General features: G+C 46.8%; 1 pseudogene; it reads right to left on the bottom strand.

Annotated features, from left to right (window-relative positions):
- Window positions 1-531: 531 nt before the first annotated feature.
- The window catches only part of LOC114080235 (transmembrane protein 132B-like), a 38,076-nt pseudogene continuing 11,231 nt past the window's right edge, over window positions 532-27,376 (bottom strand).

Here is a 27,376-nt window from a genome sequence, read left to right as displayed (position 1 = left end):
AAACAAAACAACAACAGGCATTGGTATAAATGTGCATAACAACAATGTGGAGCACATCACCAAAAAGGGTGGCCACATTCACCACCTTTCACAGAAGAGTTCTCATGCCCAGAGTAAGACTTGTCCATGCACCCCACTGATGTCAAACTATAGGAAAATTAACCATCAAACTCCTCCCAATTCTAAACATCTGTTTGTCCTGAGCTGACAGATAAAGTCTTTGGTGGAAAACTTGGTGCACTGGTAATGAGCGAGTACCAGGTGGTGCGCAACTGCTGACCCAGTGCTGCAGCAGTACTACAGGGGCTTGCCAGGTGCTCATCCTGGCTTACACACAAGCTTCACTAACTCTTCAGGCCACTTCCATGTGCTTAGAAGAGAACCCTGCCCCCTGCCCCTCCCCACCCCCACACATACCAGGCTTCAACAAATAAATCCTTATTAAATCACCCTCTGTTGCTGAACAAGCAGAAACTCCAGCTGTTTGAAAAACAGAAGGCACATCAGTGAATTCAAATATAACACAGTATTTCATGTCTGTGAGTCCCCCAACCCCATGTCCTGGCAGACCCACCTGATGCTGTCATCACTGTCAAACAGGATGGAGTTGGTGTACGGGCCCCCATCCTCGGGGAGGATGGTGGTGTAGGAAGTAAACTTGACCCTCTTCCACTTCAGGCCAGAAGAGTTTACAGGTTCCTTTTTCATCTCTTTCTCATAGACAGAGTCAGAAGGTCTGAGCAGCTGACTGTGGAAGGGCTTCTGGGAACCTCCTTTCAGCAGGGAGTTCTTCTCCTCGAACTGCAGCCCCCTGTCTATCATGGTCATGCACTCCTCCAAGGGGAGCATGATGTCCACTGGGTTCTCCAAAAGCTCCTCTCCGTTCCCAAGCCAGACCCAGTTGTGGGAGTGGGGGATGTTGCCCTGCTTGCTCACCACAAGCCTTTGTGTCGGAACTTCCAGGCAAACGCCACGCAGTTGATCAGGAAGACCAGGATGGCCAGTCAGAAAATGCAAAGCAGGGCGTACATGCTGATCTCCAACTCCGTCAAGCCCCTCGAGGCCACCGTTAGGTCACTAGGGTTACTGGATTCTGGAAACTTCCCCTGGGTGGGGAAGCTGGTGAAGGCATCTGCACCACCACTCTTGAGCAGATTCTTGTCCTTCCCCGCCCCAGGCAGTGGCAGGGCTGTGCTCCTGTTGGTCCTGTCCTCTGGGCCAGCAGGGCCGCCATGCTGGAGCCACTCCTGGACCGCTCCCTCCTGGCTCCCTTCCTGCTCTACGGAGTTGCTCAGGTGATCTTTGTATTCCCGGTTCATGCCCTCAATGCCATTGCTGCCTCCTCAGTGCTCCTCCTCTTGGTCTTCTGGCAAGGCTCACTGCTCATCATCTCCAACTTGATCAGGGGCCCTTGCCCTTCACCCTCTGCAACCACAACCAGCCACTGGGACTGCAGGTTTGGCTGGACAGACACCACCATTTTATCCAATGATGAGACAGTTATGGAAAAATCCTTGGGATCATAAATGTCTAAGTGTTACTTACTGAATTGAACAAAATTCCAAAAAAAAAAAAAAAAATCAAAATATTTGTTCTGATAACTCTTCTTCACATTTGCAAATGTTTATCACAGAAATGTTAATTCCAAAACATTCTTTAAGTGTATATAATTAGAAAAAATAAGCCCCAGTGCTCTGTAACCTTAATCCATACTTGAGATACACTGGACTGTCATTAATAATGATCTACATCCCAGTAATATGAAAACAAACAAAACAGTTTAAAAAGGGCAGGAAAATACACATTAGTTTATTTCATGTCCTACAACTGAATATTGCTGTGACCCTTCTTAAAGCTTTTTGAAAAATTAGGCCATGCATCCAAGTCATTTCCAAGGGCAACTAATCAGCCATCACCTAAGACATCATTTGAACTGTGATACATTAGAAATTCAATGCAGATAAAGCCACACAGTGCTGGCTGAAGGTACTTGGGGGAAAATGCATTATAATCCCATCCCACTAGAGAGACACAATGCCCCTGATATCTTCTTAAAGTGATTCACTAAAACTCTGAAAATGTGTGAAAGTTTTAGAATTGTCCATAATTACAGTAAGTAGACAGCAATTTGGTGCCTACTTACAGTAGCTGAAATGGAATTTCTAAGTGTCAAAAGCTGCCTGCTTTCATAAAAATGGAAAAATACAATTCTCTATCATGGTCTACGGTAGACAGTCAATTGCACAGATGAACTTGCTGCCGGGCAAATGGCACGGGGACCTATGATGGACATTTAAAGAGCATCTGAGAAGAAGTGCTCCCCATGCATTGGGAGCAGACTGGGGAAGAGGCAGAGAGACATGTTGGGGTGCCATCTTGGCTACACATGCCCTCTGCTGATCACCTTTGGGACATGAAGACTGAGAGGGACAAGCTCTCCATTAGCTAAGGTCTTAAAGGTCTCTGGGAATCTCATCTCTTTAGGAACTTGAAGAACCTCCCAGGGAACCATTCTCTTATGTCTGGTGGAGATAAGAGAGTGAGAAGGGAGAATCAGTCCATGCCTTGTTATGCTCAAATTCGGGACCCCCAAAAGACCACCAGAGACCAAGATCGATGTAAACAGCAAAGAGGTGTTTATTGCGAGCTAGCTCAGTCCTCCAAGCGCACACACAGCAACTGGTGACGCTGAGAGGCCCCGAGCCCAGGGTTTGCAGCAGTTTTATACATTCTTTGGAGAAGGCAGGGACCCCCACATACATCATAGCATCTCTTAGCAAATCATCACACACCGTGGAAAAATCAAATAACAACTCTAAAACATGATTAGCACATTCACTGGCGGGAACAAGTTGGGTAAGGGTGATTGGTCAGTACAAAAGGGGTATTCATTTGAACTGACTGGTTTAAGCCAAGAGGGGTGTTCGTGCTGAACTACATGGTTTCCCAACATGTTATCAACCATGTTAAACTACTGGGAGGGTCATCTGGCATCCCAGGTATTTCCCTGTCTCATGCTGATTGGTGGCTGCTAGGGGGTTGCTATGGATCCCCACCTAGCCTGACTGAGTCAGGGACACCTGTCCCAGCAGATCTCTCCTGTTATTTGTAGATAAACAACTTAGCAGGGTGGGAATGTGCCTAGGAGTGCTCTGTGGGTCTTTCCAAGGACAAAGGTGATGTCCCTTCCTTGGACAGGTTTTGCTATGAGGTAGAGGATGGTTTTTCAGCCTGTCACTTGCTGTGGACCAGCCACACTGGAAATTCACTGTCTTTTCTGTCTATATGGAGGACATTCTAAAGTGACACCAAGAACTCTTGTCTCTACTCATTAAGGTGCCACCAAGTAAAAAGCACCAAAGGTGAAATAGGTGTAAGAAAAATAAACCTCTAAATTGCAAGCATGTTTTATTTTTAATTGCAATTTTATCACAATCACTTAAAACACTGTAATTAATGTTTATACCAAAATATTTCCTAATTCACTTTCCAAAAAAAAAAAAAAAAACATTTGCTGAAATCATTTTTAAAGCTTTCAATAATTGCTTGATTTCACCTTCCAATTAAAGCATTCCTAAAAAGAACAACTTATAGCATTTTTTCTTTGACTCAAAGAATAAATTGATTTTAAAGAGTAGTAACTGTGTATGCTTTAAAAGAGATTTTGGTTGATTTAGCAATAAAGATTATTTCAAAAATTATGCAGATCTTGGTGCTGGATATTCAGAGTAAAAAATTATGACATTAAAAATTTAATCTGTGCTCAGAGAGCAATGCAAAGATAGGAAAGCTGTTGAGAAGATGGTTCCATCATCCCCTCTACCCCATTACCCTCCAAGTATGGCCTCCACATTCATGCACAGAGGTGGGCAGTCCCTATGACAGATCTGAGGGCCCCAGGAAAGCACAGCAAGAAAGAGGGTTTTATGGCCTAAAACTATCAATTCGTCTAATTTACCTTCTATTTGCAATTTAGTTCTAGAGGACATATTGCATTAAAGCTGAATGTATTAAATAGACATTAGAAAACAACTCAAGTAGACTAACGCTTTACAGTGAGAATTTATAATTTTATTGAGAATATCTGTTGCTCAATTTCCAAAATATCATTCCATCAGTATTAGCTAGAAAATCCTTACCACAGGTGCATGAGGAAAGATACAAGATCTGGTAATTTATAATTTTCAGCAAGAAATAACTTTTTTTTCATTTTTTAAAAATGTTCTTAACCACTGCCCATGTCCAATACAGTTAAATAATTCAATTCCAAGTTTAGAAAATAAAATCCTCATGGTTTCCCTGTCTTCAATTAGTAACACAGAAAGTGGAGGCTTATATTCATAGGAAAACAGCTTTATTCATTTTTCAGCTTAGCTTTTTCTACTAAAAGAGGTCACATTGATGATGTTCATTTATTTTTTCTCAGCATCATCTTGTGAGATAGAAAAATGAAGATCATTGTTTTCATCTCACAGACAATGACGTGCTTGGAGAGGTTAGGGTTCCTGCCTGTGCTACCCATACACCAAATGGCCTTGGAGAATCTTCCACTCCCCAATCTTTCAGTCCACACCTTCAGCCACCTGAGCCATCATGACATTCATGAAGGGCATTCATTTCCCTTGAGTCCAAGGAGCTTTGGGAATGTGAATGGGTGCCACAGTCCACATTCCGTGCACAGCTGAGTGCCTCTAATATCTTCTAATCTCTGTGGCTGCACATCGGATACTATGGCTCCTTCTCAAAATCAGGATCCTCCTAACTTGAGAGGCTCCAGTAAAATCCAGGACACAGAGTTGGTGTTTCCTCCTGCTGCAGATATTAGCCTCCACTCAAAGTCTCACTGGACACCTCTTGGTGACCATCAAGGCTCCCCGGAGAAGTGAGGCAAAGGCTGGCTGTGGACAGGAGGGCAAAAGAGACCTCCGTGTGGGCTTCCTGTTCCTCCAAGAAGGGGCAGCAGACACCAGATCCTCCTCATTCCAACTCCATCTTGGTTTTGGGAATCAAGATTGGAGGCAAAGCTCAGATCCAGCAGGGAGCGCTGGGACCACAGGCCCTGGCCTATCTCCTCCTGGGCAAGGAGCCTGCCTAGGGGGTCACATGGCTGCTTGGGGGTGGGCATGGAGCCAGCAAGCTGAGCACACTCCAGGCCCAACCCCTTCCTTACCTGGTACATCACAGAAGCCATGGGCCCAAACCTGCAAAAGAGTGACCAAGTCTAAAGTCATTTATGTCACTGTGAGAGTGAAGAGAGCTAATTTTTGCAAAACATCACTGAGAGCATTCCAAGTTGAGGAAAATATCAAGACCTTCCCTGTCCCCTGCCTGTAGTTACCTTTGGATGTCCTGGACAAAACATCTAGGGAATCCTGGCTTCTTGTGGGAGTGGCTGGCTCAGGGGAACTTGGTGATCTCTCTTATCTCCAGGTGCACATCCTCTGAGGGTCTGGCCCATCCTTGGGGGGATGAAGCCAGGCTAAGTCCTGAGGGCTGTTGGAGCAGCGTTTTCTGTATTCTATTTGCTGGTATTTAAAGAGGCCCACTGGAAGCAAGAGCTTTGGAGCCTCAGTGGTGGAGAGGGCGCTCTGCCGGGACTTCCCATTCGGGACCCTGAGAAGAAGGTCACACAGCTACCTGGCTTCAGGGGTTGGTGCTTCACCAACCTGGTGGTATATTCTCTTCCCCCTCTCTCCTCCCACTGTACTTTCATATTATTGCTGAAGTCAATGCTGCTGTGTATAAGGAGAGGGCCTTTATTGCCTAACTCAGCAGCTTCAATGTCACAGATATCCTAGAGCAGGCCCATGGGCACTCCCCACTTTGGCTCATGGCCCCCATTGGACGCTCTACTCAAACAGCCTGACTCTGTTCTCTCCCACTCCTATTATTATTATGGTTCTTTTTTACCTGAGGAGCTTCCTAACAGGGAAGATGGGCAGGGTAGCCATCAGCCCAGCCAGGCACTCTCAGATTCCAATACCAGAAGCTAAGGACTTTATTTATAGAGATAAGCTCCTTAGCCTCTCATTCAGTCTTTGTTCCCAAGACTGGGGAACAAAGGTGGCCACACACACACCTCCATTTGCACTTCTATTCTCTCTGGAAAACCAGAACCTCAGTCCCCAGGCCACCCAGTTCCACACTCTGGTTAAGCCCACACACTGAGGAATCTGCTGACTCAAACACTCCATTTCTTGAGCCCACAACCATTTCTAAAGTCAAGTGTGTGTGTTGGGGGTGGGGCACTGATCACTTAGCTCTTCATGGTGCTTAGAGAAGTTTTATCTTTATTTTCTCCTCTCCCCTCTTCAGAGTGTTTGCAATGGGGCTCTCATCAGTCTCTCTGAAATGTTAGTTGTGGAAATACCATTATAAAAAGTAAGCTGCTAGTGCTAAAATATTTTTAGGACAATGCTAGGGAGGAAGAGATTGCAGGTTCACTTCTAGAATGACCTCCAAAGCAATGAGCCAGCTACTGTCCAAGTGGGGGTGCCATCATAGTTTCACAGGTCATCAAGGAGGTCACGTGCCACACCAGCCTGCATTCCCCTGCAGCTTCGGAGACCATGCCTGCATGGGCTCCTTGCCCTCTCCTAGTGGCAGAGGACTTAGTCTGGGTATTGGAAAGGGTGCAGGTTCTGGGTGTGTGGTGTCAGGGACTAGAAGGAAATTCTCCTTCAAAGATTAGCCTGACAGCCCCCTGGGAGACATCCTGCCTGGGAGGCATCCTGCAGCCACCTATCTCCCTGGAACATCCTGCGGTTATCAGGATCATCAGACATCTTGCACCTGGCAGTTTTACCACCCACATCCAGCAATTGTTGATTAGAGAGCTTCCCCATCCCCAGCATATAAATACCCCTGTGTGAAAAATAAAAGTTGGCAGCTTGATCAGAATTTTTTTCTTGCTGTCACCTTTCATGTCTCTTGTCCCTTCATTCCTCCCCATCTAGGTTCCCTGCCCACGTTGATGTGTCCTGCCTGACGGGACAGCGTGGGGTGCCTGTTGCTCAGCAACATCTCACCACCACCTGTCTCCACATGGATCCTGAAGCTTGTCAGCTAACGCAACTTCTTCTGTCTCACATTCAGAACCTGGTCCTGGAACACAAAGGGGATCTCAGGCCCTGTACATCTAGACTTCCTTTGTACCTGGGCACTCGGGGATTCTCCCCAGCCCGACCGACCCAGCCCTTAGAGCCAATCCTTATCCCGAAGTTACGGATCCGGCTTGCTGACTTCCCTTACCTACATTGTTCCAACATGCCAGAGGCTGTTCACCTTGGGCTCACACCCCCCCCCACCCCCGCCTCACCGGGTCAGTGAAAAAAACGATAAGAGTAGTGGTATTTCACTGGCAGCCCACAAGGCCAGCGGACCCCGCCCCGCCCCCTCGCGGGGATGGAGGGGCGCCGGGGGCCTCCCACTTATTCTACACTTCTCATGTCTCTTCACCGTGCCAGACTAGAGTCAAGCTCAACAGGGTCTTCTTTCCCCGATGATTTCGCCAAGCCCGTTCCCTTGGCTGTGGTTTCGCTGGATAGTAGGTAGGGACAGTGGGAATATCCTTCATCCATTCATGCGCGTCACTAATTAGATGGCGAGGCATTTGGCTACCTTAAGAGAGTCATAGTTACTCCCGCCGTTTACCCGCGCTTCATTGAATTTCTTCACTTTGACATTCAGAGCACTGGGCAGAAATCACATCGCGTCAACACCCGCCGCGGGCCTTCGCTATGCTTTGTTTTAATTAAACAGTCGTATTCCCCTGGTCCGCAACAGTTCTAAGTCGGCTGCTAGGCGCTGCGCAGAATCGCGGCCCGGGGGCGACCCGGCGGGGAGACCAGCGCCGCCGCCGCCTACGGTGGGGGAGGGCGGGGGAAGGGCCGCCGCCAAACAAATGACGGGCCCGAGAGCCCCCCGCCCCACCGCCCGACCGCTGCGGGGCCGCGAGGGGCGGGGCACGCCAGCGCCCACCGGGCTCCCCGGGTGCGGCCACGACGCCCGCTGCAGCTGGGGCGATCCACGGGAAGGGCCCAGCTCGCGTCCAGAGTCGCGCAGCCGCCGGCCCCCCCGGTGTCCGCCCCCGGGGGCCTGCGGGCCCCGCGGGAGACCGCCCTCCCGCCACCGGGGGCCCCCGCCGCCCCCGCGCCTGCCCCTCCGACCCCCCCTCCCGACCCCACCTCCACCCCCCCCAAGGGGAGAGAGAGAGGAGAAACCGGAGAGGGAGGGGGAAGAGGGCGGGGGGGGGGAGCCGCGAGGGGGTCGGGGCGGGAGGAGCGGGCGGCGGGGGGGCGGGCCGGTCGTGGAGGTGCCCCGGGCGTGGCCGTGGCGGCGGCTGGTTTTAGGCTGCAGTGTGTTGGTGGTTACCAAGGCTCTGTGATGCGTGTGAAGTCGGGTATTGGGAGCCTCTAGTGCTCAGGACTGCTTTGGCTCTTCTGGGTTTTTTATTCTCGCATATGAATTGCAGGACTGTTTCTTCAGTTCTGTGAAGAATGCCATTGATATCTTGAAAGGATTGCTTTGAATCTGCAGATCACTTTTGGTAACATGGCCCTGTTAACAGTATTAATTCTGCCTTTCTGAGAGCAGGGAGCTCTTTTTGAACTTCCATCTCTCTCTTCTCAGCTCTGGGAAATGCCAGGCTCTGCTGGGATTCCCTACATGTGCTAGGCCCTGAAACATTCTCCAGGAAGTGCACGGGGACGTGGGTGGGTCAGAGAGCTCAATTAATGTGCTTTCCCTGGTCCAGTGATCAGCACAGGGCCCTGCCTACAGCAATGTCTAAAAACCATTGTTTTATGTACTTGGTCTATTTTTAAGTTGTTTCCGTTGGGATGTACATTTTGGTTCCTATTATTCCATCTTGGCCAGATATGGATCACATTTCATGAGCTCTTTTATTTCAAACATTTTATGCCTGACTTTTGGAGATTAAAAAATAGCACCAACACATGTTAGCTTAGGACAGGATCCAGGCAATGCTAATGAATCAAATGATGGCCCAGAAGGGATTAAGACCTCTTTGCCTGGTTAAAGCTGGACATATGGAGATAGGCAGCTTTCTCCACCTCTGGATTAACTGAACCATGGGCACACATGCTGGAACAAGCTTAGGTATTTGGGATTTGCATAGGAAATTAATCACAGGAATAAGGAGATCTGCAGGATTGCTTTCCAGACTTCTATGGAAGAGAAGGACCAAGTCAAAAACACCTGGTGGAAGCCTGGTAATGTTGGCTGCAGCCAAGACACTGAATTTCCAAATTTACAGTCTAGTGAATACTTCCAGAAAGACTCAGCAATTGAAAGCAGAGCCAGTCTCCAATGGCTCCTGGAGGCAGGCTTGGTGCCCAAGGACCCAGAGTATCAAGAAATAGGTCCATGGAATTTGTTCTCTTATTTGACTTTGAGTTCATTCCACCATGGGGAAGGTTATTTACAACTTCTGGGAATAAAATTCTTGTCCTGAACAATGTGGGAAGTAAAACCCACAACACTCACCAGTGTTATGGAGAATTATAATTGTTCCATACTCTTAATCTCCCATATGAGAAATCTAGATTTACACCAGTAATAGATCACCATAACCCTGATGATTGTATGCAGGTGGAATTTAACTAACAGTAGTGTAATGCAGGCCTAATGTTCAAGATCATTATATGCACAGAGTATTCTATGAAGTGCTGGTAGAAACAGATAAGCAGGAGCTAAAAACAAAAGCCTGTGTAGGGACAGAACAGGAAACATCAATCAGATAAGTAGACTTGGTGCTATTTAATTGAGAGTATTGGGATTCCATCTATTAGTCCAAAAACCGTTCCCTTGCCCAGGACATCTTTGTAAGATTAACCTCCATCAAAAACACAGTTCCTCCCCTTTAAGTCCCCAAGATCTCCATGTGACCATCAGCTTGCTGCCTGCGACTAGATTGGGAATTACTTTACTCCCTTATATATCCTCCTAGTCTTACAATTATTATTAAAATTGAAACAATCAAACTTGATCCAAACTGATACTTCTCAAAAGAATTTCACAAACAGTAATTTTCTAGTTGTAGCATTTTAAGTGTTTGGCAGTATTTCTTTCTTTACAACAATAATTTAGACTCTTATCACTCCTAATTAGAGATTGTCTAATTTCCTGATGGCCAGGTATGACTAATTCTCCATTTGTTCTTATTTGTGTTGTGTATATGTAAGTTGTACCACATGATGTTTTGATGCAAATGTACACAGTGACTATGCAGTCAAGCAAATTAACAGATCTGTCACCTCACCTGGTTGTCTTTCTTTCCTTCATATATCAAGAATACTAAAATATTATCTCTCAGCACGTTTCTAGCATGGAATACAATGTCATTAATTATAGTCCTCATGCTAATCTTTAGATTTCTGGATAGAATTTCTAGCCTTTTGTGACTATCAGGGACTTTGTGGTTTCAGTACTAATTTGTATATCCCTTTCTCTTCCTGGCGTCCTCCATGAAGGTCTTATGTTCTGGGAACATCCTTACACACAGGAGTCCACTAATGTGGCACCAGGGGCAGCTTCTTTCCTTACCAAGTCCATGTGGCCATGGCTGCTTCTTTCCTCTTCTGGCTGCTGCCTGTCAATCATCTGCACCCACGCCCAGCTTCCTTCTAAGGTAATGAATACCCAGGGATCTGGGCCAACAAATGGACTTCAGCTCTCACTCCTTGTGAATGACCACTTGGGCTGGGTTCTCCTGGAGATCTATTTATGTTAAGGACAGTAAGCAGGAAGACCATTCTGGGATTAGAATCAGAATTAGATTAGATGTGATTGGCTTCAACCCTGAGCTGAATGCATCCTCTAATCCTGGCTATGAACAACGTGCTCAGGTTTCCACAGCCTTTCCTTCTTGGTCTCTGCTTCACATTTGTTAGACTCTCCATGGAGTCCTGTCTCCCCTGGTGGTTCCTTGGCAGCCTCTGAATCAGAACATGTCAAGCTAGAAATCCATAGCCTTAGAATTTTAGCAATGTCTTTGCAAAGTCTTTGGATGGTAAGACCTGGTTTGCATCCCACTTGTTTTGATCACTTTGGTCAGAGACCTGAAGTGCTGACTGGCCAGACTGGACCCATCTCGACAAGGACAGTGGAAGGTTTGTTCCCAATGAGAAATGTGGCTAGATAGGGGGAAGACATGAGGCTAGACAGGCAAACCTCACTTTTCCAAGTCTAATTACTCTGAAAAAGCCATCAGACAGGGGAGAAGCTGCTGGCAAAGAGCAAGTGCCCATGTCTACAGAGCACTTATTATACCACTGTTGCTCAATCTTTTCTTTTAGATTTAATTTTATTATTATGATGATGATGATTTTTATTTGTTCTACTTAGTTGTACATGACAGCGGAATGCATTACAATTCATTGTACATAAATGGAGTGCAACATATCACTTCTATGGTTGCACATGGTATAGAAATGCACCATTTGTACAATCATACATGGACCTAGGGTAATTATGTCCATCTCACTCCACCATCTTTCCTATACCCTAACCCCTCCTTCACCCTCCCCTTTGCCCAATCCAGTGTTCCTCCATTCCTCCCATGCCTCCCCCCATCATAGATCAGCATCCATTTATCAGAGAAAATATTTGGCCTTTGGTTTTTGGGCTTGGCTTACTTTGCTTAGCATGATATGCTCCAACTCCATCCATTTACCTGAAAAATGCCATAATTTCATTTTCTTTTAATGCTGAGTAATATTCCATTGTGTATGTATACCACAGTTTCTTTGTCCATTCATCTATTGATGGGCATCTAGGTTGGTTCCACAGTTTAGCATCGTGAATTCAAGTTGCTATAAACATTGGTGTGGGTATGTCACTATAGTGTACTGATTTTAAGTATAGATGCTCAAGTGGGATTACTGGGTCAAATGGTGGTTTCATTCCAAGTTTTCTGAGGAATCTCCATACTGCTTTCCAAAGTGGTTGCACCAATTTCAGTGCCACCAGCAATGATGAGTGTACCCATTCCCCACATCCTTGCCAACATTTATTATTGCTTGTATTCTTGATAACTGCCCTTCTGACTAGGGGGTGAGATGAAATTTTAGAGTAGTCTTCATTTGCATTTCTCTAATTAATAGAGATGTTGAACACTTTTTCATATATTTGTTGATCACATGTATATCTACTTCTGAGAAGTGTCCGTTCAGTAGGGACAGGACAGCAAACATCAATCAGAGAAGCAGACTTGGTGCTATTTAATTGAGAGTATTGGAATTCCACATATTAGTCCAAAGACCATTCCCTTGCCCCTTGCCCGTTGATTGATTGGGTTGTTGCATGGTTCTCTGGGTCTATATATGTTAGCTCATTAATCCTCACACAGAGGGGACAGGTGACATCAGCACTCTCAGGTGACAGGCAAGGACACTGATGAACGCCAAGGGTGAACAACTCAACACAGATGATGTGTTTACCGAGCTGCTACTCAGCCACATGGCTCCAGAATCAACTCCTGCAGCCACCTCAGCCTCTGCATTCAGCACGGGGGCCCTGGGTCCAGGCATGGTCACTAACTCCGGGGCCTGCACAGTCACCCACTCAGCCACAAAGTCCTCTTAAGATGCCAATAGTGTTCATTCCACCAGCTTCACAGGACTGCTATAGAGGACAACAAACTCTGTACACTCAGTTGATCAGTGAGCGTTCAAGTCACCAGGCTATGGCCCAGCACTGGATGTCCAGGTGGATGAGCAAGCCAGTGGGTGCAATGTCATAGTAGGACATGAGGCCCTCATCAGGCTGCTTCTGAATGCCCAGCTGGGGAAAGACAAGCATTTTGCTGTGAGCTCCTTTGGAACAAGACACTGGGTTCCCATTTCATAAGAATAAGGCCTGTGCTCTATAAGTGGCACTTCATTAATACCTAGTGGTCAAGAATGTTGGCTCTGGAGCTAGCAAAACAGGCTGTGTGATGTTGGTAAGTTACTTAGCTTCTTGGTGGCTCTGTTCATTCAACTATAAACAGTGTGATAAGGAGTATTAGGTCCTTTAATATCTTGTTAGATGGTTTAATTCAGTCAGTATGGTTATAATAGTGCCTAGCACATAATAAATGCTCAATAAATACTAGTCTACTGAAATCATGAATTAGATGATAGCTGGGTTAGGAAGTAGCTATAGATACTCCATAATAGCTCCCAAAGCCCCATACACATTGCTCTGTACAGAGAAAGCTGCCTCCTATCTACCTACCTACCTAACTTAATGTGAAATCACCTCTATTCACTGAAGTCCTAAGACAAGTGTGCATCTGGTAAACCCCATCAACAGGGACTGTCAGATGCCGTGTACTCCTCAGCCGCCCAGTTCCATACGCGCTCACCTGCAGCGGCTCAGCCTCATCTTCCGCCTTCTCACACTGCAAAGGTGTTCTATTTGGACCTGCTTCCTGAACTTTGCATTCTCTCCTTCTGATTTTACAAATTAGGCTCAACAGCCCAAACTGTTGAGTCTTTTTTTCCAAATTGTGGATTCTTAAAAATGTCTTTCTCTGTCACCCCAAAGGATTACAATCCTGGGCCACACAAAAGATGCACTTTTCCCATTACTGCCATTGACATGGGCATTGTTGACACTTCCTCCCTGAGTAATGTGCAAATCTCCACTGCGTGCAGCCTCTCTTTATGTGTGACATGCAGGGACACTAAGCCTCTAGAACCCTCCCTGGGAGGGGAAAAGTTGCTGTACTTTTGAAGAGCTGACCTTCTGAAGGATGCTGATGAGCACCACAGAGTCCTAGAAGAGCCCAGGCTGGGGCCAGAGTGGTCAAAGAAAACAGGATCCCACCCAATGCTCAGGTCATCATGGTATACAGTGCCACCAATGTGGACATTAAAGGGTTGACAAGGCGGCTCATTAATTAGATCCTCTCTGTTGACATTGGCCCCTGGGTCTGCAATCTGCGGTCCTTCAGCAGAGTGTTCACATGCTCAGAACCTGATGGTCCGCAGACCCGGGGGTTTCCCTCTGAGCACCAGGCTGAGTGCTGACAAGAAAACCCCATTTTTATGCAGTGCACAGGGGAGGAGGCAAGAGCTGTTGACTTCTGAAGTGAGGCATCTGCCAGGCTCCACAGGAGACGCTGAAGCACACTTGGACCTCGGCTCTTCAGGTTCCTGTCTGTGGATGTGAACAACTAGTGGATCCAAAGTATTTTTTTTAGAAAAGCAAAAGCAAATAAATCAAACAAACCAATAAAAACCCATTTCCAAACTGAACATAGCTATTTTCCCTTCTTGTCCTCATCCCCTAACATATAGCATAACAAGGATCTATACAGCTTCTGCATCTTGTAGGTAGTGTAAGTGATGTAGAAATGATTTAAAGTATGTGGGAGGATGCTCATGGGTTATGTGCAAACACGACAATGTTTGATATAAGGACAGGAGAATTTGTAGATTTGGGTGTCTGTGGAGGTCCAGAAACCAATTCCCTATGGACACTGAGGGAGGACTATTATGGAAACAAGGTGTATAAAGATAAACAAATAGATAAATAAAGATGCCCTTCAATTTATAATGTGATTATGTCCACAAAATATGGACATAAAAATAACCTAAGTTGAGATGTGCTTGCTACACCTGACCTAGGGTTCTCCACGATGCTCCAAGGAGACTGGTGTGGACTCTCATGATTGTACAGAGCTCTACACAGCTGCCCAGCACTGAGATACTACTTTCAGCCTGGGAAAGATCAAAATTCACAACCTGAAGTACAGCTCCCACTGAATGCATATCCCTTTTATACCATCATAAAGTTGAAATATTGAGCCATCATAAGTTGGGGACAGCCTGTGTATCAACAATTATAAATAGACACATACCTACATATATATATATATATATATATATATATATATATATATATATATATATATATATATATATAATCTTTATATAGATAGATAGATTATGCAGAATTTACTCATGTAGTGACTATGGAGAATGTTTAACTGGAGACCTGGGAAGCTGGTGGTGTAAATTCCAGTGCAAGGTAAAGGCCTGAGAACGAGAATTGCCAACAGCATCAGCCCAAGTCCAAGGGCAAGAGGTGATGTCAGAGCCCAAGCAGTCAGAGAAAGTCAGTGTGAACTCCTTTCATCTTTCTGTTGTAGCCAACCAGGAAGGCCTGAGGGTGCTCACCGCATGGGGAGGTCCATCTGCCTTAATTCACGGTTCCAGAGCAGTCCCCAAGACCCTCCTCTTCAGCCACACTCAACCTGCCCTCAGATGCCACCCAGTCAGTCCACTCAGAGGAGGATGGACCTACGAGGCTACAGTTCTCCAAGACAGATCATTTTGTTACAGAGCAAGGGCCCAACGTGAAGCCACGGCTGCCGAGGCTGTCCTGACCCCAGTTCTGCTGAGCACACTGGGAAAGCTTAGCTGTGGCACTCAGAGCAGTGGGCCTGAGTATCAGGTGAGAGAGGAAAAGGGAAAATCTCAAGGGAGACAGTGTGTCCTTGGAGATGAAAGGGAAACCTCTTCTTCAGGTTTAATGAGGCCCAGGGAAGTTTCTGGAGAGTCCTGCTCAGGTCCACCTCTTGACTTCTGACTGACAACAGGACTGTCTCAGACTTTCAAGTCCTCACTGCACATGGCCATACCCCACAAGGGGGGATTTGACATGCTGAGGACTAGGCAACTCTGGGTCACTGTGACCCTCACTGACTGGTTCTAATTATCATATCTGCCTGAATTCTGGAATCTGTTGTATGTAAAGATCATAAAATATTCACCCCCTTGGGGCAACTTACATTCTTCTTAATGGCAGGAAGGAGCTTTTCAGGCCTCAATTTCTTTTTTTTTTCTTTCTTTCTTTTTTCTTTTTTTTTTTTTTTTAAGAGAGAGAGAGAGAGAGAATATTTTTAATATTTATTTTTTAGTTCTCTGTGGACACAACATCTTTGTATGTGGTGCTGAGGATCGAACCCGGGCCGCATGCATGCCAGGCGAGCATGCTACCACTTGAGCCACATCTCCAGCCCATCAGGCCTCAATTTCTTTTAGGAATTTTTTTTTTTTTTTTTTTTTTTTTTTTTTTTTTGGCACTGGGGACTGAACCTACTGTTCTGAGTAACAAGTCTAAAATTGTTCCACTGAGCCTCATCCCCAGCCCTTTTTATTTTTTATATTGAGACAGGGTCTCACTGAAGTTAATTAGGCCTCACTAAGTTGCTGATGCTGGTTTTGAACTTGTGATCCTCCTGCTTCAGCCTCCTGAGTCAATGGGATGAGAGACACGTGCCAAAGCAGGCCTGCTTTCTTCTGCAGATAATATGTTTTTGCTGAGGAATTTAGTGTATCCTATTGACTTAGGATGGGCAGGGCTGCAGGTAAATTGTTTTTTGAAAGGAAGTCCCAGCACAATAAGCTCAGTGTGTAGAACCTTCTCCTCAACCTCAGGATCCCACTGCTCACTTCTGTTACTCACCAGTGTCACTTCTGGCGTTAACACTGGAGCTTTAGGGGACACCTCAGGTGAGGTAAGTTCCCATGGCGCCAAGAACAACTAGTTAGCCATGGGTGGACGGGCCTCTGAGCCTCTGCAGAGGGCCTTGCGCACTCTGGTTGAGACCTTTTGGAACCTGGTTCGTTTTCGTGCCCTTCTATTTGTAGAAGGCCAGCAGTGATATGGCAACTGCATGGAGACTCCAGGAAGCTGGTGAGTTAGTTCACCTTTGTCCCATGACAAAGTTTAGTCACAACAACCAAGAAACGTGTCATGCTCAATTGGGGTTTCCAAGTAAAATTATTCTTCAGTATTGATTGTGAAAGATCATTTTTTTTGGTACCAAGAAAACCTATTTTTTTATGAGCCAGGCTGTACGGGCAATGACCAAACAGATTCCATCTTACCCATCTTCCCCCGAGACTCCACATCAGGTAAGAAATATTTCTCCCATGGGAAGGCCGGCCTCTGTGCCCATCCACAGTGGCTTAGCTCGGCATGTTTGGCAATAAAAGTGGCAATTCTTATTTAATGTAAAAGTGTTCTCTTTGGATCCCATTTTTCCTGGACAAGGTACCTTGTCTAGAGATTGATTGTCCAGACGTTAGTAACCATTCTATAACTTGTACTTAACTAGGACATTTTGGCCCAGTCCCTTTTCTGTTTGTGATTTTAGATCTCATGACGTTTGTTTATGGTTTTGAATCATAGCAACAGCCACACATGATTAATGTGGTTTGGACTAAAATAGGTGTACTGAAACCCCAGGAGGGGGTCGAAGAGTGCAGACTTGCAGCCTGACCCTTGGCCCACTAGCTGGTGGATCCAGACCACCAGCTGGTAGAAAAAGGTTCCGTCTCCTGCTTTAAGATCGACTTGGTGATTTATTGCAATCTCGCCTTAATACTATAGCTTAAGCAGCAGTCACCTTCCTAAATCATTAGCCCTAATGTTAGACTATGGGTAGAAATTAACTCCTCTTAGATCTCTTCTATGGAAGGAGAAACCTTCAAGGCCTTCCTACCTACCTTGAAGTCCTTGAGAAGGAAGCAGACTTAAACTTGACTGCTGCGCAGAACAGCTGAAATGTACGGAAACACAGAACTGGGTGTATTTTCTTCTAAAATGAATGACTAGATGAAGCCCAAGGGTCTTTTTTAAATGTTGAAGGAGGAGGGCTGTTTCTGAGGACTCCACTCTGCACTGGAAGAGCTCACTTCTGAGTTCTCTGCTACACAAAGAAAAGACCAACCAGTGTGTTAAAAAAATAGGCAGAAACACAAAGTATCACGATTCAAACAGTGTTGAGAACCTGAAAGAACTGTGGACTGCATGCTAATGAATTCACACACATGAACCGGGTTAGCCAGAATCAAGAAGCACCAGACGCTCTTAAGGCAAGAAGGAAATGTGTTAATATTCAAATTAATGTCAAGTGAGGACACGGATACCATTTCAATAAGCTATCTATTTTAACATATTAAGAAAGCTAAGGAGTCTGATTCTGATTGTTCCAGGGATTTTGTGATTACGGAATTAAGTTAAAGATTGTTGTTAAGTTAAAAAGTTAAAGAAAACTAACAAGAAAGCGGATGTGCACATCACCTATGGAAACGGCCCGGGGGTCTGGGGGCATGGCTGTGAACACAGGGTGGGCACTCTCGTTATCAGGAGGGCTGCACAGGAGGCTCCTGCTGCTCCAGATGACGGGCCAGGGCCCCCTTTCCAGGCAGCTTGGATCAGCAGCACCCTATCTGGGAGAGTCTCTTCTGTCAATCGTCCCCTCTGGGCAAGGTCACCTGGCCCTAGCTCTTCAGAGGGCTTGCTGAGCCAGCCTAGTTTTGGGAAGGGGCAGAGCCATGAGGTGATGTGCAGACCATGTCCTGGGCCACAGCCTGATCTGAGAGCAGAGCCAACTCCCCCAGTGGCCACGATCTTCAGAGAGCCAAGTAGCCTTTCCCTTGAGAGTTGACCCTGTTTGAAACACCCATGTCCTGAAAAGAACAGAAAGGTGCACGGCAGTAGCCTAGCAGCCTCAGGGTTGGTAGGGAGAGGGTCGCTGATACAGGGGCTACATGGGCTGTGCCCCACCTTGCATTTAAAGATCATCTGTGTGTGAAGTCCCTGAGCTCACAGCACACAGCCCCTGGATGGTGTCCCCCCCGTGACCTGGGATGGCCACAAGGGGCTGCTCTGTCTGGGTGATCCTGGGATGCTCCCGGTTCCCTGCTGCATGTACCCTCACCTCGTCCCCAGAGCCTTGCGATCCTCACATGCGCCCCACTCGCACAATCAGCCTGGGTTTTTTTTTTTTTTTTATTGCTTAACACTTTTCAAAATGGCTCCAGAACATTTGTTTTGGAAATGACCATCTGCTTGGCTAAGCTTACAATAGAGTAGAATGTAGCACTGTTTTGGGCTCAGACTTAAAAGCACAGACACACAAACAAACAAAAACAAAATAAAGGAAGGCCAATCACAGAATATAAACATCTCCACCTCAGGATTCCCAACCATCTTCCAGCAATCTCCTCTCCCCCCTCCAGACACAGTCCAAACCAGGGAACTGTAGAGAGTTAACCATCTCAGTTTGTCCTTGCCAAATGTCCCCCAAATTAGTCTCCTAGCATCCAGTCTTTCCCTACATGGCATTTGGAGAATTTGCAATTCTAAATAGAGTATATTTGTTATCATTTTAAATATTTAAAAACATGGGCCTGTGAGCTTCACCAGAACACACACTTGCATTTCTGGTCCCCAGTGACTCCTGGGCCCTGGAATCACACCTGACGCTTCAGCAGAAGGTCAGAAGGGAGGTGAAGCACATGGCCCTGGAGCCACACTTGCTGGCGGAGTTGAGGCTCAGCCTGTGTGATGGGGGCTTGATTGGGTGCATTAAACCAGGAACTGCAGCAGCCTTTTCTTCCTCCCATCAGCACAGCAGCATGGAGGAAGGCCAGTGAGGGCCTTGGTTCAGTGCCACAGGGCCAGGACAGCAGCTTGCCACCAGCCTGGGGGATGCTCTGTGATGAGGTGGCGGCAGCCACTGAGCCCAGTGCTTGTGCCTAGTCACAGGAGGAAGAATGGGGGGCAGAGGGGTGCAACATGTCCATCCCACTAGTTTCCTCTGCCTGGGATGGCACAGCTTCCCCTAGGCTGTTCTCTTCCCATGCCCCACTCTGTCTCTTGCACTTCTCTAGGTCTCATAATGACTCCCAGGTGCAGTGGAGTCTGAGAGGTGGAACCCCTGGGGAGGAGCTGGGCTTGCACAGCTCGGGCACTATCAGCCAGTGTCCATGTGGCCACTCACTGCAAGTCTAGCCATGGAAAGTGTGCTTTTTAGTTCCCTGTGTCTCAATTTCCTCATCTTGGAAATGGGGATCACAATAGCGCCCCTCCTACAGGGGTGCTCTGGATCCTGAGGGGCCACATGGTGCCCAGGGTGTTCAGCTCGGCTAGCGCATAGGGAACACACTCAATTTTAGCTACTGTCATTATCACAGGCACTCAGAAAGACTGCTCCAGACCCAGAGTAATGGAAAAGATTCCAAAGGGCTGGGTGCAGCTGTGCCTGCTAGTGCCTGTTTCTGTGGGGAAGAGCAAGGGTCAGAGCAGCTATTACACCCCGGGCACTGTGGCCCCTGTGTGACAGGGCACAAACACCCAACGGTCTGCTCTCCCAGCTCTGAAGAACAGGTAGATGTCTGACACATCTGCGTTGACCCAGGGGGCAAGCATGCCCCTCACACCACTTTCCAAATCAGTACACATTCCCCTCATCCTCCCATCCCAGCCCTAAGGAAAGAAAATGAAGGTGCTGACAGCACAGAGAATGATATTTTCTATAATACTTATGACGCTGTGTACCCAGAACAGATCTGAATGCTCCATGTTGTCACAGCTTTGCCACTCTGAAGACACCGTGGATCTGCCTCGAGGTCTTCTGGATATATTTAGATTCTTCTCATCATTCTTACAATGATCCTAAAGAAGTAAATACCATCACTGACTAATTCTGCAAACCACTTGTTTGTCATTGATTTTAAAGGTGCAATCAATAGCTCCTTGTCAACAGTGAATAGCAATTTTGAAATCAGTGTTTGAAAACAATGACAAGCTAGAAGGGAGAAGTATGGGTAGAGGAAGCCCACTTGCCTATGCATCTGCCCACTTCCCCGTGCACTCGATGTTGCTCACTGAATGCATTTCCTTCCAGGGTTCCCCCTGGGCACGCAGGGAGCAAACACAAAAGAAATAACAAAAATGGCTGAAACCCATCTATTTCTAGTCTCCTGAGGCAAGCAATGCGAATGCTGAGGTGGAGAGGAAGCCACGGAGGTGGAGAGGAAGCAGGGAGATGGGGCAGAGGAGAATGCCATCGCTGTGGTACCCACACCTCGGTGGGGCAGCGCACACTTTGTGCACAGGCAACTGAGGTGTAGCGATGGCCTCCTGACCTCGGCCCCAGCTGTGCTTTTGGCAGTGACTGCCAAGCTCCTGCCAGGCTGCCCTCTATGTCCTTAGCAGCAGGGTAGTGCTCCTCCATCAGGTGCTGTTCTTCCACTGTCACTTGTGTGTGCAAGCTAGGTGGGACAGCCCCTGCCATCGACACAGAAATGGTGCATGACCACAAGCTGCTGGATCCTAAATCAGGGGTTCTACTCTCTTGATCAAGTGGCAGGTTCCAGTGTGATCATGTGACCCAAGACACACCAGCTATGCTGAATCCCAGAAATTTGGCTGGAATTGTTTGAGAAAAGACATATAAAATTATCTCCCCACTGGGCTTTCTAAACTAAGGGCACAGGTTGAGAGATGCTAGGAACATTTCCAGGCAAAGAACTTCCTGGGAGTGCATTCCAAGTGAGAAAAGCAGGCTTAAGAGGAGGAGAGAGTCACTCCCTGTGAAGATCCAAGTTGTTGGATCACACTGTACCTGAACCTGCTGCCCTAGGCACGTTAGCTTCAGGAGGTGCTTTGTTTAAATCAGCCTGAAATGAGGTTTCTGTCATTTGCAACTTAAAGTACCTTGACTAGTAAGTTCTATGCAAAAGCACTGCACTGAGCTTTACTGAACAGAAAAATACAAATATTAGGTTTTGCCCCCTAGAAGTTTCCAGTCAATATAGAAAAGATGCATTAATTATCACAAACTCCAAGTTTCAAGTTCCTGTTTTTCAGGGCATCTGGTAAAATACTTAGAAGATACTTGCCTTACTAGCAGGGGATAATTATCCTTAGACGTAGAGCTGCCTTTGCCCAAAAAATGTATAAGACAAGATCCAAAATGGTCAACTTTTCCCCTTGTAACTTAACATTGCCCCAGAACAAATCATAAGACTATTTATAAGAATCCAAAAATATCTAACACAAGGTGAATCTACAATGTTCTACATTCAATTAAAAATTACCAGACATGTGAAAAAGAAAGGAATTACCACCCCCCTAAAGAGGAGAAAACTCAGTCACTAGCAATCAACTGAGAACCAAAACAGATGTAGGCAACAGGACACCATGACATCAAACTTCTAGGAATGAAAACTAGCATGTGGGATTAGCAGCCAATTAGACAAGATAAAAGAAAACATGAGTGAATGCAGACATGTCAGTAGAAACTATTCAAACTAGAACAGAAGGGAGCCGGGACTTACAGGTGTTGGCAAGGCAGAGGAGGAGGAGGAGGGAGCATGCAGGAGCCCCAGCCCACTTCACACACCTCAGTGCATGTGCAAGAGAGAGAGAAGGCAAAAACTTGGAAAAGTAAAACTTAGAGTTGTTTCTCTCCTGCTCTAGGTGCCCCACTCACCCAGGCCCTGCTGTCCTCCCAAGGGCCTGCAACATTAAGGAGTGATTCTGAGCACTTACCCCCAATCACTCCCCTGAAGGAAGCCATGAGAGCATTTCAGAGAACCTCTGCTTAATTTCGCCTGCAACCCCACCCCCCACCCCCGCTAAAGTGTTCCCTTGTCATCTGGAAGAATCTTCTTATCCAGTCCAGGCTGAATTAAAATTTAATGTAACAACGAGTGGCCGCAGAGCTAGCAAGCAAAGCACTGCTGTTTAATTACAACTCAACCCGGATCAACCAGCACAGCTGAGGTAAACACTCTGGAGGAAATCTGTAAGATGGTTGGAATCCAAGGCAGCAATGACAACTCTGGAATATGAATTAACCCTCCTGTATGGTTGTCATGAAGCTCTGGTGACCTCACTGACAATGAGATCCTTGGCGAGCAGTTCAGAATGGTTCTCGGTAGCAAGAAAAACTAGTGACTTAGGAATGAGGCAAAAGACCTGAGTAGACAGATCTCTAAGGAAGACATGGGAAGATGTTCAGTGTCCTGAATGATGAAGAAAATGCACAACAAAACCAGAAATGGATATTTTATATATATGCAAATATAAAGGGATGGGTGCCATCGCACATGCCTGTAATCCCAGCAGCTGGGGAGGCTGAGACAGGAGGATTGAGTTCAAAGCAAGCCTCAGCAATGATTTGGCACTTAGAAAGTCAGTGAGACCCTGTCTCTAAATATAATACAAAATAGAGCTGGGGATGTGGCTCAGTGGTCCAGTGCCCCTGTGTTCAATCCCTGGGTAAAAAAAATAATAAAATAAAATAAAGAAATAAATAATAAAAATATAAAGGGTTTTCTAGACTACGAGGGCACAGGTTGAGAGAAGCTAGGGGCATTTGCAGGTTTATATATGGCGTTGTAATTTTGTAAAGATGTGGGAAAAATGGAACCCTTGCACACTGTCGGTAGACTACAGGATAGTGAGCTGATGCAGGAGACAGCACAGGAACTCTCCTGAAAACTCAAGAGAGGCAGCAAATAAGCCAACAATGTCTCTTATGGGTCATTTCTTCCAAAGAACTGAGATGAGGATGCAAAGAGATGGCTACGTTTCCAGGTTCCTTGCTGTCCACTGTAGTCAAAAGATGGAGACAACCTGGTATCCGCTGCAGATGAATGATAAAGAAAATGTGGCACATGCATACCATACAGTACTAGCCAGTCTTAAAAAAAGGGAACAATTCTTCCATGCACTCAGTCGCACGACCAGCACTCTAGCTTCATACTAGAGGTTCTAAGCATAGAAGTTAAGTAGTGAGATCAAAATAAACACACATAAACTCAATTTACCTTTTTTTTCACCAGGACTGAGACGGCTCCCCCTCTGGCTCCTGCCTGGAGCCACTGGGTGGGGCAGCGAGGTTTACACAAGACTAGCAGGAGAGAGAGAGAGCACGACAGAGGATGGCCTTTTATTGGGGAACAAGTAATTCAGGGGAAAATTCCATCCAATGAAGGTCAAGGGGGACAGCATTCCAAGGTCAGGGTCAGTGATTGGTCTCAGGGTCAATGGTCAGTCACACCCCAACACATGGGCTCTCACACCTAGAAAGGATGGGGATTAGTTCTGACATAGTTTAGCTGGAACGCCTCACACCCAGTCAGGGAGGTGCCCAATCACATCCAAGAATGGCTTCCCACAATGCACAACAGGGGGATAAACCTCAAGGACATTGTACTATCAGTCTAGTCAGAGACATGCAGATCCTGCACAACTCCACTTAAGTGAGCTGAGTAAAGCAGAAGTCGTGGAAATAGAGGCTGGAATGCTGGCTACCAGGGCCCAAGGGGGAGGAGGGGGCTTCAGAATCAGGCGGTGGAAAGTTTCAGCCAAGCAAGGGAAGAAAGCTCTGGAACCTGTGATAAAATGTGGACATTATAGTCAATGGCACTTAAAATTAGTTAAGAAAGTAGATTTCACAATCAAACAAACAAAAAAACATAACAGATAAAAAGCGCAGCAGTCTGTCCACCCTATGGCTGTGCGGGCTGAAGCCCAGGCAGCCGGGGCGGAGCCGCTGGCCTCACAGGAGCTGCTGGCCTCAGCCCTGCTCCTGCTCCCTCCCCCTCCAGGCAGTGCTCATCAGGCCCCACTCCAGGCCATCTCTCCTATGCCCCCACAGGTGAGAGGCTTCCTCAGGGATGTGCCCACGCCAGGGGCCCACACAACAGCTCACGTGGCTGCGTCTGTGGCACTGAGAGCTCCCGTGTGCACAGGAGAGTGTGATTTAATTTTGCATTGCTAAAAGAGGCCTCAATCAGGAGGGTGTGTGAGGTAATTAGCAAGCTCCACACTATCAGGAGCTCCCCTCAGTTGACCTGGGTGGTCTTGCCAAGTGTGGGTGTGTTTAGGGGACAAGGAACGGGAAACCAGCAGGGAAAGAGACATTTGGAGGCCTCCCTGGGTCCTTTGAACTGGGCCTGCAATGATCCACCCCTAGCCCCAGGAACCAGAGCTCCCCTCAGCAGGACTTCTTTGGGGTAAAATTTCCATAGAAGTCTGAACATAATTAAAACAGGGTTAATTTATTTATGGATCAATATGACAGAAAAAAAGAGATGATGCTTTTCTGGTTTCCCCCTACCTACTTGTGTGGCTACTTGTGTCAGAGAAGGCTGGGGAGGCTCAGCAAGGCTCAGGAAGAGCCTCTGATGGTGTTGTCCTTTCTCTGGCTCCTGCCTCATGTTGCGTCTTGCAAAGGAGACACCAGGAGGTCTTAGGAAGGGTTCAAAAGATTCATCCACTGATAAACCCAGCCATTCAGCTTAAAAATGACCTAGGTGCTTTGTTCAGTTATTATAACAACTTAGCAAGTAATAACTCTGCATCCCAACACGCGTGGAGCATTTCAGGACTCACAAATGAAACTGATGGCTTCAAAGGTGTTTCCTTCACAATGTGAGACATTCAACTTTCTTGTTCTATCACCATCGTTCACACAGGTGGACTGTCCTCCTTGCTCATATAGCAAGGTGAGAAGGGCCAGCCCAGACTCTCAGCTTGGCAGGAAAACACAGAACAAATTCCATGGCCCCAGCTTTATTAAGAACAGCTTCAACCTCACCCACCCTTTAATAAAGATGTCACTAGTTTGGAGAAACAGTTTGCTTTCCTGTTTTATGATGAGTTCCTGCACTGCAGGGCGTTCCCATCCTCTCTGCCTCCTGATATCCAATGGCATTCACGCTCAGGTCACCTGTTTTTACTTTTTAAAGTTTTCATTGTCAAATAATAATTGTATATGTTCGTGGAACAGAATGAAACATGTGGGTGTGGGTTGACACTGTGGAGTGATAAACAGTGAAGCAATGCAGCCATCAGCCCACATGCTCATCAGTTTTGGGAAATCATTTAAAATTTACTCTTAGCAATTCCAAAACATGCAGTCCTCTGAGGCTGCACAGCAGTCTCAAAAATGTCTCTCCTCTGCCTAGTTGAAATGCTGTAGCTTTGTTCATGGCTCTCTTAAGTGGTCAACTTTGCTCTCTAAAGACCTGTCCCAGTGATGGGGCCCACCTGGCGTTTCCAGCACAGTGACCCTCTTTTCTTACAGGCTGCCAGTCAGCGCCCTGCTTGGATGCATGCCACCTGTGGGACTCAGGCAGGAAAAGAATCTCCAGTTGGGGTCCCCTTTCTGATGACACCTCTCAGCACCATATCCAGAGGATTACTAGATGGCATTCAATAACAGCAATATAACTCTGCTGAACTCTAGGAAGAAGGAAAACAAGAATATCTGTGGTTAAACGGCAGCAGGTCAGCAAATTCCGTTTGGCAATTTCTTGTCCATTAATTCCATTTAAAATACATATTACGGGGTTTTATTTTTTCCCTAATGTGAGAATTGAAGCTCACAGACATAAACTCTAGATTCTATTTGCAGGGGAGACTCAGAGGTAGCGGGGGCATCTGGGTGCAGCTCACCTGCTGTGAGGCAGGAAGGAAAGATGCCCAGCCCTGGGGCACTTCACCTGTAGGACCTGTTTCCTTTGCTGAGGAGACCAAGTGAGGACTCCAGAAAAGAGACCAAGGAGTCATCCCCACTCCTCAGACTGCACATCCTGGGCTCTATCAGGCACTCACAAGGTCCAATCTACACGTTCATTTGTCACCATAGAAGCTGGAACTAGATTTTGAAGGTCATAAACCCCAAAGACAGCAAGAAAGTAGGGTGTCATTATTTCAGCATAGGGAGACTGTTCACACCCAGATGAACATGGCCAGGCCACATAAGCCTGTCTGTCTGAGTCCTTCAGCCTGAAGACTTGCCTACCTCTGACCAGCGCCCCGGTTCAGTGTGGGACCAACCCAAAACAATCGGTCCCTGGGATTTTCCCAGCCTTGGATGGGTTCAAGACTGGCATGAGATACAAGTGACCCCATCAGGATGAGTGTCCCAACCCCTGCCACTCAAACATCCTCTCCTACTCACAGGCCTCCCAGGACCCCCACCTCCCTGTGTCTCTGATTCTACCATAGAGCCCACGGCTACATTTCACATGTGACAATGCCAAAAATCAGAGCTGCTGAGTCTCGTGCGTAAGGACAGAGAGCCAGGGAGTGTCAGGGCAGGAATCACCCAGAGCTTCCTCCCAGCTCTGCACCATCAATGACTCTAAGTGTCAAAGGAACTGAACACATCAGCCTCTCGTCCAATTTGCAGGAGATGCAGGGAAACCTTCAATAAGCACTGGCAGCAGTTCAGCTGCTGCCTAATTTACATGGGAGCTTCATTTAGAAACTCAGTTTCATTTTCAGGCAGGAACACTTCCCTGGATTTGCTGTGGCTTCAAACCAGCCACTTCCATGCACCAGCGGCTATGACTCATTTTGACATAAGTGTGCTGCTGCCCACCTCCCAGGTCCTGTAAGAATCTGCCTCCTTCTCCCAATACAGCACACCTCCCACCTATGGGAGCCATAACAACCCTGGGAGGCAGGCAGGGAAGGGGTACTGTCATTTACCAGATGAAGACACCAAGGTTCAAAGAGGTCCCCTGGCTTAGACAAAGTCGCACAG

The sequence above is a fragment of the Marmota flaviventris genome, chromosome 1 (genome assembly GCF_047511675.1).
Source record: "Marmota flaviventris isolate mMarFla1 chromosome 1, mMarFla1.hap1, whole genome shotgun sequence".
In the NCBI taxonomy this organism is placed as follows: Eukaryota; Metazoa; Chordata; class Mammalia; order Rodentia; family Sciuridae; genus Marmota; species Marmota flaviventris.
Note: the sequence above shows the minus strand (reverse complement) of the source record. Positions and strands in the feature narration are given on the sequence as shown.